Source organism: Scylla paramamosain, chromosome 6 (assembly GCF_035594125.1).
Source record: "Scylla paramamosain isolate STU-SP2022 chromosome 6, ASM3559412v1, whole genome shotgun sequence".
NCBI lineage: Eukaryota > Metazoa > Arthropoda > Malacostraca > Decapoda > Portunidae > Scylla > Scylla paramamosain.
In genome coordinates this window covers 25,939,497-25,951,867 of record NC_087156.1, presented here as the reverse complement: position 1 = coordinate 25,951,867, position 12,371 = coordinate 25,939,497, and the positions used below count along the sequence as shown (strand labels likewise).

Below are 12,371 nucleotides of genomic sequence, written 5' to 3'. Positions count from 1 at the left end.
CAAGCTTCACCCACAGCGGGGTGGTGGCGGTAGCGGCCAGTTTAGTGCTAGAGTTCAATACAGCGTCTTGACCAACAGTGGATGTGCTCTGTAACGAAGTTTCAATGCCAGAAAGCTTTATCATCATTAATACAAGGGAACATGAAGTTAAGGAACGCTTCAAGAAAATAAAAAGTTTCACAGCAAATACGAGTCAGGTGAAGACGATGCTTAAAAAGACAGCAGCAGGTCAAATTTACCACAGGATGTGATCAAATAATATATAATATTAAGCCGGAGATGAGAAAATTAATAAACGTAATTCGGAAATACCTTGCTAATACTGTTTACTCGGTATCGTAACATAATGTGGTCCCGTCATACAGGGTGTATTGTTTTGATTTACGCAGCCACCAATATAGATAAATATGGGGGCTTAGCGAACTGAAAGCTTGTGTAACAGAGTATTTGAAAAAATGTGAACATTGTGTAATTAGTTGTGATAGGTTCTGCCATTTCCATTTCAGCAAGGCATTCATATTTTCTATTGATGCAACTTTGATCATTTATACTACAAACAACTGGCTTTTTTATGCTAAAGTCCCATTGTCATCCCAGTAGTTCATATACCTACAATCTGATGTTCCGCTGAAGCTCGAGCAGTTTATTAAGGAACCCTTCACGTGGTGACACCACTGTACACTCTTGGTATGCTGTCAAACTACCCCCAGAAATGAATAAAATATATAGCCCTTCACGAGGTAGTGTACTCGTGTATACTTAGGAAGTGAATATTCTGTTCTAAGCAAATGGAGTGGGATGATAATTATTCGATCTACTTCGGCTACGGGTCTTCTCATTATATTGCCAATTTGCAGCTCATGTTCGCAAAACCTGATAACAAACAAAATATAAAAGTTGCGTCCTAGTTTACATGATATTCCTTTAAGGCTCACACTGCCCACGTGTACTTGTAAGTAAAGTAATTAGTAAAGTGGTGAAAAATATAAAGGTGATCATAGACACTAACGAAGATACCGGAAAGTGGTTCTCTGATGGAGTCACACTTGGCACGAGAGAGAGAGAGAGAGAGAGAGAGAGAGAGAGAGAGAGAGACGTTCTGGTCAGTTTACTGGAGGAACTACATAATTGTATTTCGCTTTGCAAATTTGATTGTTTATTATGTGTGTGCTTTACATTTTATGAAATAGATGTTCTGCTCTCTCTCTCTCTCTCTCTCTCTCTCTCTCTCTCTCTCTCTCTCTCTCTCTCTCTCTCTCTCTCTCTCTCTCTCTCTCTCTCTCACTCTCTTGTCCTTGCTTTTACAATTACTTTCCCTAAATGAGTCTCATATTAGGACGGCAATGCTAGTTTTTTTGGGGGGTGATATTAAGAAAACTTTTTATGTATTTTGTGTGTGTGTGTGTGTGTGTGTGTGTGTGTGTGTGTGTGTGTGTGTGTGTGTGTGTGTGTCCTCGAGTGTTCCCGTGGGCGCCAGGTGATATTACCTTTATGTGGAAAAACACCATCGCAAATTGTAGCTTTCATTGTTATATCACCGTACAACACCTAGTCATTGCGTCGCCGGGAGGGAGAGAGATGACGTGGCTGTGAGGCGCGGGGCGTGTGGTGTGCTGCTGGTGCCGATGTGGGTGGCCTCCGTGGACTCGAGCATCAGCAGACCAGTGTGCCGGCCCTCGACAGGAAATTCCTAGCCCAGATATCTCGCCGCGGCCTCTATTCTGCCGTGCTGCTGCTATGCTGTTGCAGCCGCCACGTGACAGGCCTGAAGCGTGAAGGAGAAAGTGTTTGGAGAGGAGGAAGCGAGGAGGAATAGTTTAGAGCAGGGGTCGGCAACCTATGGCACGCGTGCCAGACTTGGCACGCAGAGTGCTTGCCTATGGCACGCCACGTGATATGGAGCAAAAAAAAAAAAAAAGTAAAGCAACGAAATAATGAGAGAGAGAGAGAGAGAGAGAGAGAGAGAGAGAGAGAGAGAGAGAGAGAGAGAGAGAGAGAGAGAGAGAGAGAGAGAGAATGTGTATTGTACATCCTTACAATTATGATTTAAATTTTCGTATGATTCTAAATAATTCTTTCTTTTGATATATTAAAATGATTAAATTAAAACGAAAATGTTTTGTACCCGCGATGAGGTGTACGTGAGCACAGCGAGATGTAGACGAGTATGAGACACGTTGGCCCCCGCCGCTGGTGACGCATCAGTCAAGCAGCGCTGCTATTTCAGTGACTATTTAGCTGCCCTGAGTGACGCTCTTGCTAGTTACTCTCACCATGGCTACTGCGAAAAAAGTCAAACTTGATGTCCGATCATTTCAGTCATCATGGACAAAATGACTTTGGATTTATTCAACAGAATGATCGTGCTGTGTGTGCTCTCTGCTGCGAAAATGTCGTGTGCCGCACATCTAGTGTTAAAAGACACTTTGAAACAAAACACGAGAAGACTTTCAAGGACAGTGCAGACAAGACTGAAGCGATTAAGAAAGCAGTATCCCGCTATGAGAAACAAAGTAATGTGTTTAAGAATCTGAGTGCTAGCAAAATCAATGCAACTGAGGCCAGTTACAAACTAGCTCTGTGTATTGCCAAGCATGGAAAGCCTTTTTACTGATGGAGATTTCATAAAAGCAGCTTTCCTAGAGTGCTCTGAGGTGCTTTTTGATGGCATATCAAACAAACACATGATCATCTCAAGGATAAAAGATATTCCTGCCTCAGCTAGGACCGTGGAGAGACGTATTTCTGAAATGGCTGCTAATGTAGGTGAGCAACAAACTGTTGCTTTAACAACTACACCTGTGTTCAGTGTGGCCCTGGATGAAAGCGTGGATATAAATGACATTCTCCGCCTGGCTGTTTTTGCCAGGTACAGTGACACAGAGATACACGAGGAGCTGTGCTGTCTTCAACCTATGTATGGCACTACCAAGGGGGAGGACATACTGAAGACATTCACTGACCATTTTGAGGAGAGAGGGGTTGACATAAGAAAGATTTTTGCAGTTACAACAGATGGTGCCCCTGCTATGGTAGGAAAAAACAAGGGTTTTACCAAGCTTGTTGAGGATAAAATTGGACACCCCATTTTGAAATTGCACTGCATAATTCATCAAGAAAATTTATGTGCCAAAATCTCGAACTCTGATCTCAACAAGGTGATGGCTACTGTAACAAAAGTAGTGAATTTTGTTGTTGCACACTCTTCTCTTACGCACAGGCAGTTTCAAGCTTTCCTTGAAGAGGTGGACAGTGCTTACAAAGATATACCCTTGCACAGCAGTGTTAGGTGGCTAAGCTGTGGGAAGGTATTGGAGAGATTTGTGGAATGCTTTGATGAAGTCAAGCTTTTCTTAACAGAAAAAGGCCAAGGCTACCCTGAGCTGGAGGACAGAGACTGGATTGTGAAACTTATGTTTCTCTCAGACATCACCAAACATCTAAATGACCTCAGTCTTCTCTTGCAAGGTGCAGGAAAAACAGTGATGGACTTGTATGATACTTGGAAGGCATTTGTTGCAAAGCTTGCAGTTTACTCATCAGATATTAAAAATGGTTCTTTCCGTTACTTCAAAAACTTGAAAAACTTATCTGCAACTCATCCTATCAACACTACTGATCTTCAGGTGTACATGCAAGAATTGAAATCTGAGTTCTCAATCAGATTTAAAGATTTCCAAAACATCGGCCCAGTGTTTTCCTTTTTAATCAGACCAGACACGTTTAGATACAGTGAGTTGGACGCATCTCTTTTTGAGTGGATGGAAACTGAGGAGTTGCAAATGCAGTTAATTGACTTTCAGGCATCATCATTGTGGTCAGCTAAATTTAAGGATCTTCGAGAAATATTGGAAACTAGTACGACTGATCATGCAGCCTCCATATTAAGTTCCTGGACATCACTGCCTGATAAATTCAGTTGCATGAAGAAAGTAGCTTTTGCATTGCTATCAGCATTTGGATCTACATATCAGTGCGAGCAGATATTTTCACACATGAAGCACATCCTCCATCCCCATCGCAGCAACCTTACAACGGATCATTCTGAGGGTTGTGTAAAGCTCAAGGTGTCCAGATATTCACCTGAAATTTCAACTTTGGCCAAAGGGAAGCAAGGGCAAGGATCGCATTAATAATGTGAGTACAATTTTAAAATAAAGAAGTATATTTTTAGTTACTAAGAATAATAAATGCTACAAAAAATGTCACATTTATGTTATGTATATGGAGAAAAATACATTTTACTTTAATTACAATGGTCACTACATACTCAGTCATAGTGTATAATTATGATTTTCATTTTCGTAGGCTACATATAGGGCTGAAAAAATAACATTTGGCACGCAAGGTAGTAAAAAAGTGGCATGAATTATAAATTGGCACACTATGTTCAAAAGGTTGCCGACCCCTGGTTTAGAGAGTTGGAAGGGACGAAAAAAGGCTTGTAGGGAGGAACATGAGGAAAAATGGCTTATTGAGGGGAAAGAAAAGAGGATAAAATTACTTGGAGAGGGGAAGGGAGGAGTGGCAAGGACTTGGAGAGGTGAAAGAAGATGAAGATAGTGTGAATGTAAGGAAACTCAGCGCTAATAAGACACATAATTCTGCGACTGCCAAAATGATGTGACATTTGTTACTTCACTGGACGAATTTTACCGAGCGAAAATAAGACTACGGCATTTAAAGTCTGAACTACTTTATAACTTCCTCTACTGCCTGGGGTGTCTTTCAAAGTAACACGCTTAACACACACCATGTCGTTTTATCAAGCTTGAGGAGAAGCTGCTGCAGTCAGAGATTTAATCCAGTGCTGATCAGAACAAGCGCTCGAGTGATACAAGAATCATGAACAGGCTATCATAATTTTTATAAGGCACTGGATAAACGACCTTGTAAAGAATAGGGAACTTTTTGAAAATCCTGGACTGATATTGTATGAGCGGCGTCATGAACTAAACCTTAAAGTCGAGGTGGTGTAGGCCTTGCACATGGGTTGTATAATTGACGCTGTTTACCTTCTGAAGTCATGGACAGGTAAATGTACGAGTCACGTAATAAAAAATAGTACATTTTACAGAAATTCTAACATTTTTATGATATGAAAAAAGAAAACTTCGACTTTTTTTAAACAGAACCATCAACTGAGCATGAAGCAAAACAAAATGTACGAACACATTCTGCACTCCATACCAATTCTGTTTTCCATATATCACATTCATTTATACTTCGTCTCCTTTTATCAGTTATCATTATCTTGCACAATTTAGGTTTAATGTTTTGTTTACGGTTCGTTTTATATATCTTAATGCGGCCAGTGACTTTCACATATAGCCTTGACTGATGAGATTTGTAGACTTAGGGAGAGGCGGTGGCGGTGCGGGCGAGTGGTGGTGGTGGTGGTGGTGGTTTGCGTGCCTCGATCATGTTTGTTGTTGATCATGGTCAAGGGATAAAACTGGGTGTGGTGGTGGTGCTGGTGTTCTAGTGGTTAGTGTGGTAATCAGATGAATTTGCTTGCGTGAGTGGATTTTTTTTTTTTTTTTTTTTTTTTTCTTTTATGTATCAGGGGAAACAGGCCAAGGACGGATTTTTTTCTTGTAAGAAAGAAAAGGATAACATGCCGCTCCCTAAAAGAGTCAGGAATGGAATGGAAAGGGTTGGCTACGCTCATAGTCTATAAGAAACATAGAAAGGAATAGAAATTGAAAACAAGAAAAGAAATGGAAAGAAAGGTGAAAATATCATAGAAGAAATTAAGTAGCTTTACATGTTGAATATATTAACGAAAATACATTATAGAAAAAATTAAAACAAAAAAACACAGAACCCCATGGTTTGAGTAATGCGAGGGAAGGAGGGAAGGACAGAGTGCATGGCGTGTGGTGTGTGGAACGAAGGTGACCTCAACGCTGGCCCAGACGGTGCAACACACACACACACACACACACACACACACACACACACACACACACACACACACACACACACACACACACACACACAGGTACCCTCCCTCCACTCTGCCCTCGCCCTTGCCCCCAACTCCACCTTGCCGCAGCGTTCTCCCTCCCTCCCTCCTCAGTCCCACTCCCGGGCCCGCTTCGTCCTCAACCTCCTACTTCTGTTGCCGTCTACCCAGAGTATCGCATAACCTAAGCCATGATTCCGCGGTAGGAGTTTTAACCACAAAGCCACGCGGCCACATCAGGTATTGTACTTCTGTATGATGAGAGGAGGAGGAGGAGGAGGAGGAGGAGGAGGAGGAGGGATACATTAAAACAGGTGTCTTTTTTGTGTCTGGTTTTGTTGCTACTGTTGTTTTGATTTTTTTTTTCTGGTGGTCGTGTATTACCTTTATACTTTATTTTTTCTCTCTCTCTCTCTCTCTCTCTCTCTCTCTCTCTCTCTCTCTCTCTCTCTCTCTCTCTCTCTCTCTCTCTCTCTCTCTCTCTCTCTCTCTCTCTCTCTCTCTCTCTCTCGCTATACAAGTTCCGTGTTTCCCCTTCCATTCCTCTCGTCGCCTTCCCCGCACCCCTCCCGTCTTTCCTGTGGCGGTAGCATTAACCATCATTGTTGCATCGCCATAAGCTCCAGTCAGTCAACCTTTATTTTGTCGTTCTTGTCAGTGTTGGTGGAATGGTTTCTTTATTACTGTTATCTCATAGCCCTTTCTTGTCATATTCCTTTTCTTCCCTTCTTTGATTATCCCTCAACTTCTGTTTGTTTTTCTCTTCCACCATATCCTGTTTCATTTCTTTGTTCTGTTCACTCCTTTCATTCCTCTTTACCATTTTGCTTTCCTGTAGGTTGCTTTCATCTTCTATTCCTTCGTCTCCCTTCCTTCAGCCATTCTTTTATCTCCTATCCACTTTGCTCTCCTTCTGTACCTGTCTTTCCTATCCCATTCCACGCTCTTTTCTTATCATTGATTCCGTGCACCTGCTGCGACTATCTTTCACCTCACGCCTGGGAGAAAAAATGACGTGGTGATGGTGGTGGAAGGGGGCAAGGGCGAAGAGGAGTGGTGAAGGTCGGCGCGTGTTTTAACAGTGTACGCTTGAAAGCCTTTAAGTTTCTTCCGTGTCATCAGCAGCTTACCTTTTTGTGTGTATGGGGGGAGGGGGAAGGATGATGGGGTGTATTAATGTTTTAGAATCTACATGATGTAATTTTAGTTCCTGTGTTTTCTCGATGAACTTCCTTTAAACTTTTTCCTTCTCGATAAACTTCCTGTTATAGAGGGTATCTACCTTTGTATTTCTCTATTATTACTACTGCTGCTGCTGCTGCTGCTGCTGCTGCTGCTGCTGCTGCTGCTGCTGCTGCTACTACTACTGCTGCTGCTGCTGCTGCTACCACCACCACTACCACAACCACTACCACCACCATAACTTCGCTACGGATACAATCACGTTTACCTTGAATTTTCCCAGTGTCATTTCCCAAACAAACTCACGAGAATCATCCGACGTTTTACATATATCCTCCTCCTTGTCTTCTTCTTGTATCCCATCATTTATACTTTTCATCCTTTTCTTCCCTCCCTCTTGTCCCTTCTCTGCCTTTATTTTTCTCCCTCCTTCCAGCATCTCCCTCTTCTTTCAGCCTCCCCCTCTGTCCCTCTTTTGTCGTCATAGAAGGCCTCCTCTTGATGATACCTCTTATGGAAAGCCCTCTGCCTCCACCCGTCTTCACTCCCTCCTTTCTTTCGCTCCATTCCCTCCCACGCCCCTCTCCCTTCCCTTCCTTCTCTCGTTCCTACATTTCTGCACCTTCCACTCACTGTTACCTCCTTCATTCCTTTTATTCCTTTTTATAGACGAAAGGATAATGACATTTAAGCTAGTCATGTTTTTACGTTATATGCATTGAAAATAAATAATAATAAGGCCAGGTGCAGGAAGCTAACGCTGAAGGAAGAGAGAGAGAGAGAGAGAGAGAGAGAGAGAGAGAGAGAGAGAGAGAGAGAGAGAGAGAGAGAGAGAGAGAGAGAGAGATTGTTCCGGATACTTCTGCTTATACTTAATATTGATCTTATATGGTGAGCATTTTTTTGAGGGGCGTGCCGGATCTTGCCTGTGAAGGAGGAGGAGGAGGAGGAAGAAGAAGAAGAAGAGTAAGAGGAGGAGAAGGAGGAGGAAGAAGAAGGCGACGCACACACGCACACACACATCAAGGCAAGGTAATTGGTTTTCCCAAAGTCCGGTTTAAAAGTAACCTCTCCCTCTCTCTCCTCTCCTTTTCTCCTTTCTCCCTTCCCGTTTTTACTTTCCCTTTTCTTCTCCTATGGTAGCTTTCTTTACTTCCATTTTTCTTGCTCTTCCTCACTCCTTGTTTTCCCCCCTTCTCTCCTTTCTCCTTTCCTCCTTAAACTCTCTCTTCCTCCCTTTACTTTTCCTTCTCTCTTTTCCTTTGTCTTTTCCTCTCTTTGCTTGTCTTTTCCTCGCTCTTCCTCACATTTTCACATTGCATCTATCTCTTGCTTTTCTCCTTCCTTCCATCCTTCCTCTTAACCCTTCTCAAACTCCCTCCAATTCTCTTTACTTTCCCTTCCTTTTCCGTTTATCTCTCTTCTTTCTCCTCTTCCCTTCCCTTCATTTCTTGTTCTTCACGCCCTATCCTTCCCCTTTTTTCATATTTCTCCAGTCCTTCCTTAAATCCTCTTCTGTCTTCCTTTCTCTTGTTTCCTTTCTTTTTTTTTTTCTTTTTTTCCCCCTTTTCTTGTTCTCCGTCACGCTCTCACCCTTTATGTTTGTCTTTGTTTTCCTCCATCATACGTTACACTCATCCCCAATCCCCTCCCCCTCTGCTTCCACGTATTTTCTCCCATCTTGAACAGTTATCAAGCACGGTGATGTCATATACGTTCATTTTCAACACCCTTCCCTCCGTTAAGAGATGCCCTTTTTTTTTTTTTTTTTTTTTTTTTAGGCAGTCAGTTACATCTTGAATTTAATATTTGCTCTCTCTCTCTCTCTCTCTCTCTCTCTCTCTCTCTCTCTCTCTCTCTCTCTCTCTCTCTCTCTCTCTCTCTCTCTCTCTCTCTCTCTCTCTCTCTCCAAATACTTGTTTCTAACCTCGTATGGCCTTCATCCCCCTTTCACAGCCCTCTATTAATCCCCAAGACGAAAGAAACATCCTAACAAATTGGTATTGTTGTTGTTGTTGTTGTTGTTGTTGTGGTGGTGGTGGTGGTGGTGGTGGTGGTGGTGGTGGTAATGGTTGCTGTTGCTGCTGCTGGTGTTGCTGCTGCTAAAGCATATGCCTTTTATGGTTTTGAATAGATTTTTGTATGCAAACATTTCAATAGGTGATATAAGAAGCATACGCTATGTATATATATATATATATATATATATAGAGAGAGAGAGAGAGAGAGAGAGAGAGAGAGAGTGTGTGTGTGTGTGTGTGTGTGTGTGTGTGTGTGTGTGTGTGTGTGGAACCTCGGTTCTCGAACTTAATAACTTAATTAAATGCCGTTCGAATTCCGAAATGTTCGAAAACCGAAACTATTTTCCACATAGGAGTCAGTGCAAAATAGATTAATCCGTTCCTAGACACCAGTCTACCCTGTCTTAGCGGCTTATGACAGATGCAACCAAGTTGGCTGCTTCACACTATCTCCAGATCACAAATTATTTATCTAGAAAGAATATGATGAATGAACTTTGTGACACAGAACTTATCAGAAGATACTGTTTATACCGGTCTAGTGAGGAAAGCCTTACAGAGGAACACATAGAGGACTAACTCACTTGCCACCAAAATGAAGGTAATCATAACACTTAACATCTTGCTGCTGGGAAAACCTATTGGAAAAATGCAGTTGTGCGGTAGTGATGGCATTGTGGGTCATCGAGAGATCGGGATTACGCCTGAGCGCCGAAAACTGTTTGTTTACATGGAAGCTTTTCAACAGGATCACATTTACGTTATTTCAAAGATTGAATTACTGTCTTACACTCTGCGTCGCTCCTCCAAATATATAAAAACGAAGTAGATATAGAAACTATAATTAGTAATAAACGGCAGTTTTTGCTGTCTTTTAATATTTGAAATCAAGTAACTTTGTTCAAGAACCAAATTATGGTAACACAACTGCTATATATATATATATATATATATATATATATATATATATATATATATATATATATATATATATATATATATATATATATATATATATATATATATATATATATATATATATATATATATATATATATATATATATATATATATATATATATACACACACACAGAAGCAGGCAGGGAGTTCCAGAGTTTACCAGAGAAAGGGATGAATGATTGAGAATACTGGTTAACTCTTGCATTAGAGAGATGGACAGAATAGGGGTGAGAGAAAGAAGAAAGTCTTGTGCAGCAAGGCCGTGGGAGGAATGGAGGTATGCAGCTAGCAAGATCAGAATAGCAGTTAGCATAAAAATAACAGTAAAAGATAGCAAGAGATGCAACATTGCAGCGATGAGAAAGAGGCTGAAGACAGTCAGTTAGAGGAGAGGAATTTATTAGACGAAAAGCTCTTGATTCCATTCTGTCCACAAGAGGAGTATGAGTGGAACCCCCCATACATGTGAAGTATACTCCATACATGGACGGATAAGGCCCCTGTACAGAGTTAGCAGCTGGAAAGGAGAGGAAACAGATGGAGACATCTCAGAACACCTAACTTCATAGAAGCTGTTTTAGTTAGAGATGAGATGTGAAATTTCCACTTTAAATTATAAGTAAAGGACTGACCGAGGATGTTCAGTGTAGAAGAGGGGGACAATTAAGTGTCATTGAAGAGGGGATAGTTATCTGAAAGATTGTGTCGAGTTGATAGATGGAGGAATTAACTTTTTGGAGCTTTGAACAATACATTGGATCATTGGTTACTGAATGCCTCCCTTTTCGAACATTTTTTTTTTTTTTTTTTTTTTTTTATTGAATTCGTTATTGCTTCGGTTGAAACATCATAATTCGGTTCTCAAACAAGGTTACTTGATTTCAAATATTAAAAGATATAGCAAAAACTGCCGTTTATTACTAATTTATAGTTTCTATAGATATCTACTTCGTTTTTATATATTTGGAGGAGAGATACAGAGCGTAAGACAATAATTCAATCTTTGAAATAAGGTAAATGTGATTCTGTTGAAAAGCCTCAATGTAAACAAACAGTTTTCGGCGCTCAGGAGTAATCCCGAGCTACCTGTGGCTCTCTTGATGACCCACAATGCCATCACTACTGCACAACTGTATTTTTTTCAGTAGCTTTTCCCAGCATCAAGATGTCTAAGTGTTATGATCACCTTCATTTTGGCGGTAAGTGAGTTGGTCCTCTCTGTGCCCCTCTGTAAGGCTTCCCTCACTAGATTGGTCTAAACAGTATCTTCTAATGAGTTCTGTGTCACAAAGTTCACTCATTACATCCTTTCTGGATAAATAATTTGTGAGCTGGAGATGTTGTGAAGCAGCCATCTTGGCTGGGGGAGTGTCTGTCATAAGCCGCAAAGACAGAGTAAGAGTAGACTGTCTGGGAACAGATTAATCCATTTTACATTGATTCCTATGGGGAAAATAGTTTCGGTTTTCGAACATTTTGGATTTCGAACAGCATTCAGGAACGAATTAAGTTCGAGAACCAAGGTTCCACTGTACTAAGTTTGCTCTCTCCCAATCAGAAATTTTAGAAAGATCAGAAATCAGGCATTCTGTGGCTTCCCTCCATGAACTATTTACTTCTTGAAGGGTTGGATGTCTACAAAAGGATATGGAAAAGTGCAGGATGGTATCATCAGCCTAGGAATAGATAGGACAAGAAGTTTGATTTAGAAGATCATTGATGAATAATAGAAAGAGAGTGGGTAACAGGACAGAACCATGAGGAACACCACTGTTAATAGATTTAGGAGAAGAACAAGGACCATCTACCACAGCAGCAATATAATGGTCAGAAAGGAAACTTGAGATAAATTTACAGAGAAGGATAGAAGTCATAGGAGGGTAGTTTGGAAATCAAAGCTTTGTGCCAGACTCTATTAAAAGCTTTTGATATGTCTAAGGCAACAACAAAAGTTTCACCAAAATCTCTAAAAAGAGGACCAAGACTCAGTAAGGAAGGCCAGATCCCCAGTAGAGCAGCCTTGACAGAACCCAAACTGGCAATCAGATAGAAGGTTGTGAAGTGATAGATGTTTAAGAATCTTCCTGTTGAAGATAGATTCAAAAACTTTAGATAGGCAGGAAATGAAAGCAATAGGGCAGTAGTTTGAGTGATATATATATATATATATATATATATATATATATATATATATATATATATATATATATATATATATATATATATATATATATATGCA

The 12,371-nt window shown here is 40.8% G+C and overlaps 1 protein-coding gene across 1 annotated transcript in view; it reads left to right on the top strand.

Annotated features, from left to right (window-relative positions):
• The window catches only part of LOC135101512 (cytosolic carboxypeptidase 1-like), a 37,691-nt gene that overhangs the window by 17,279 nt on the left and 8,041 nt on the right, over positions 1-12,371 (top strand).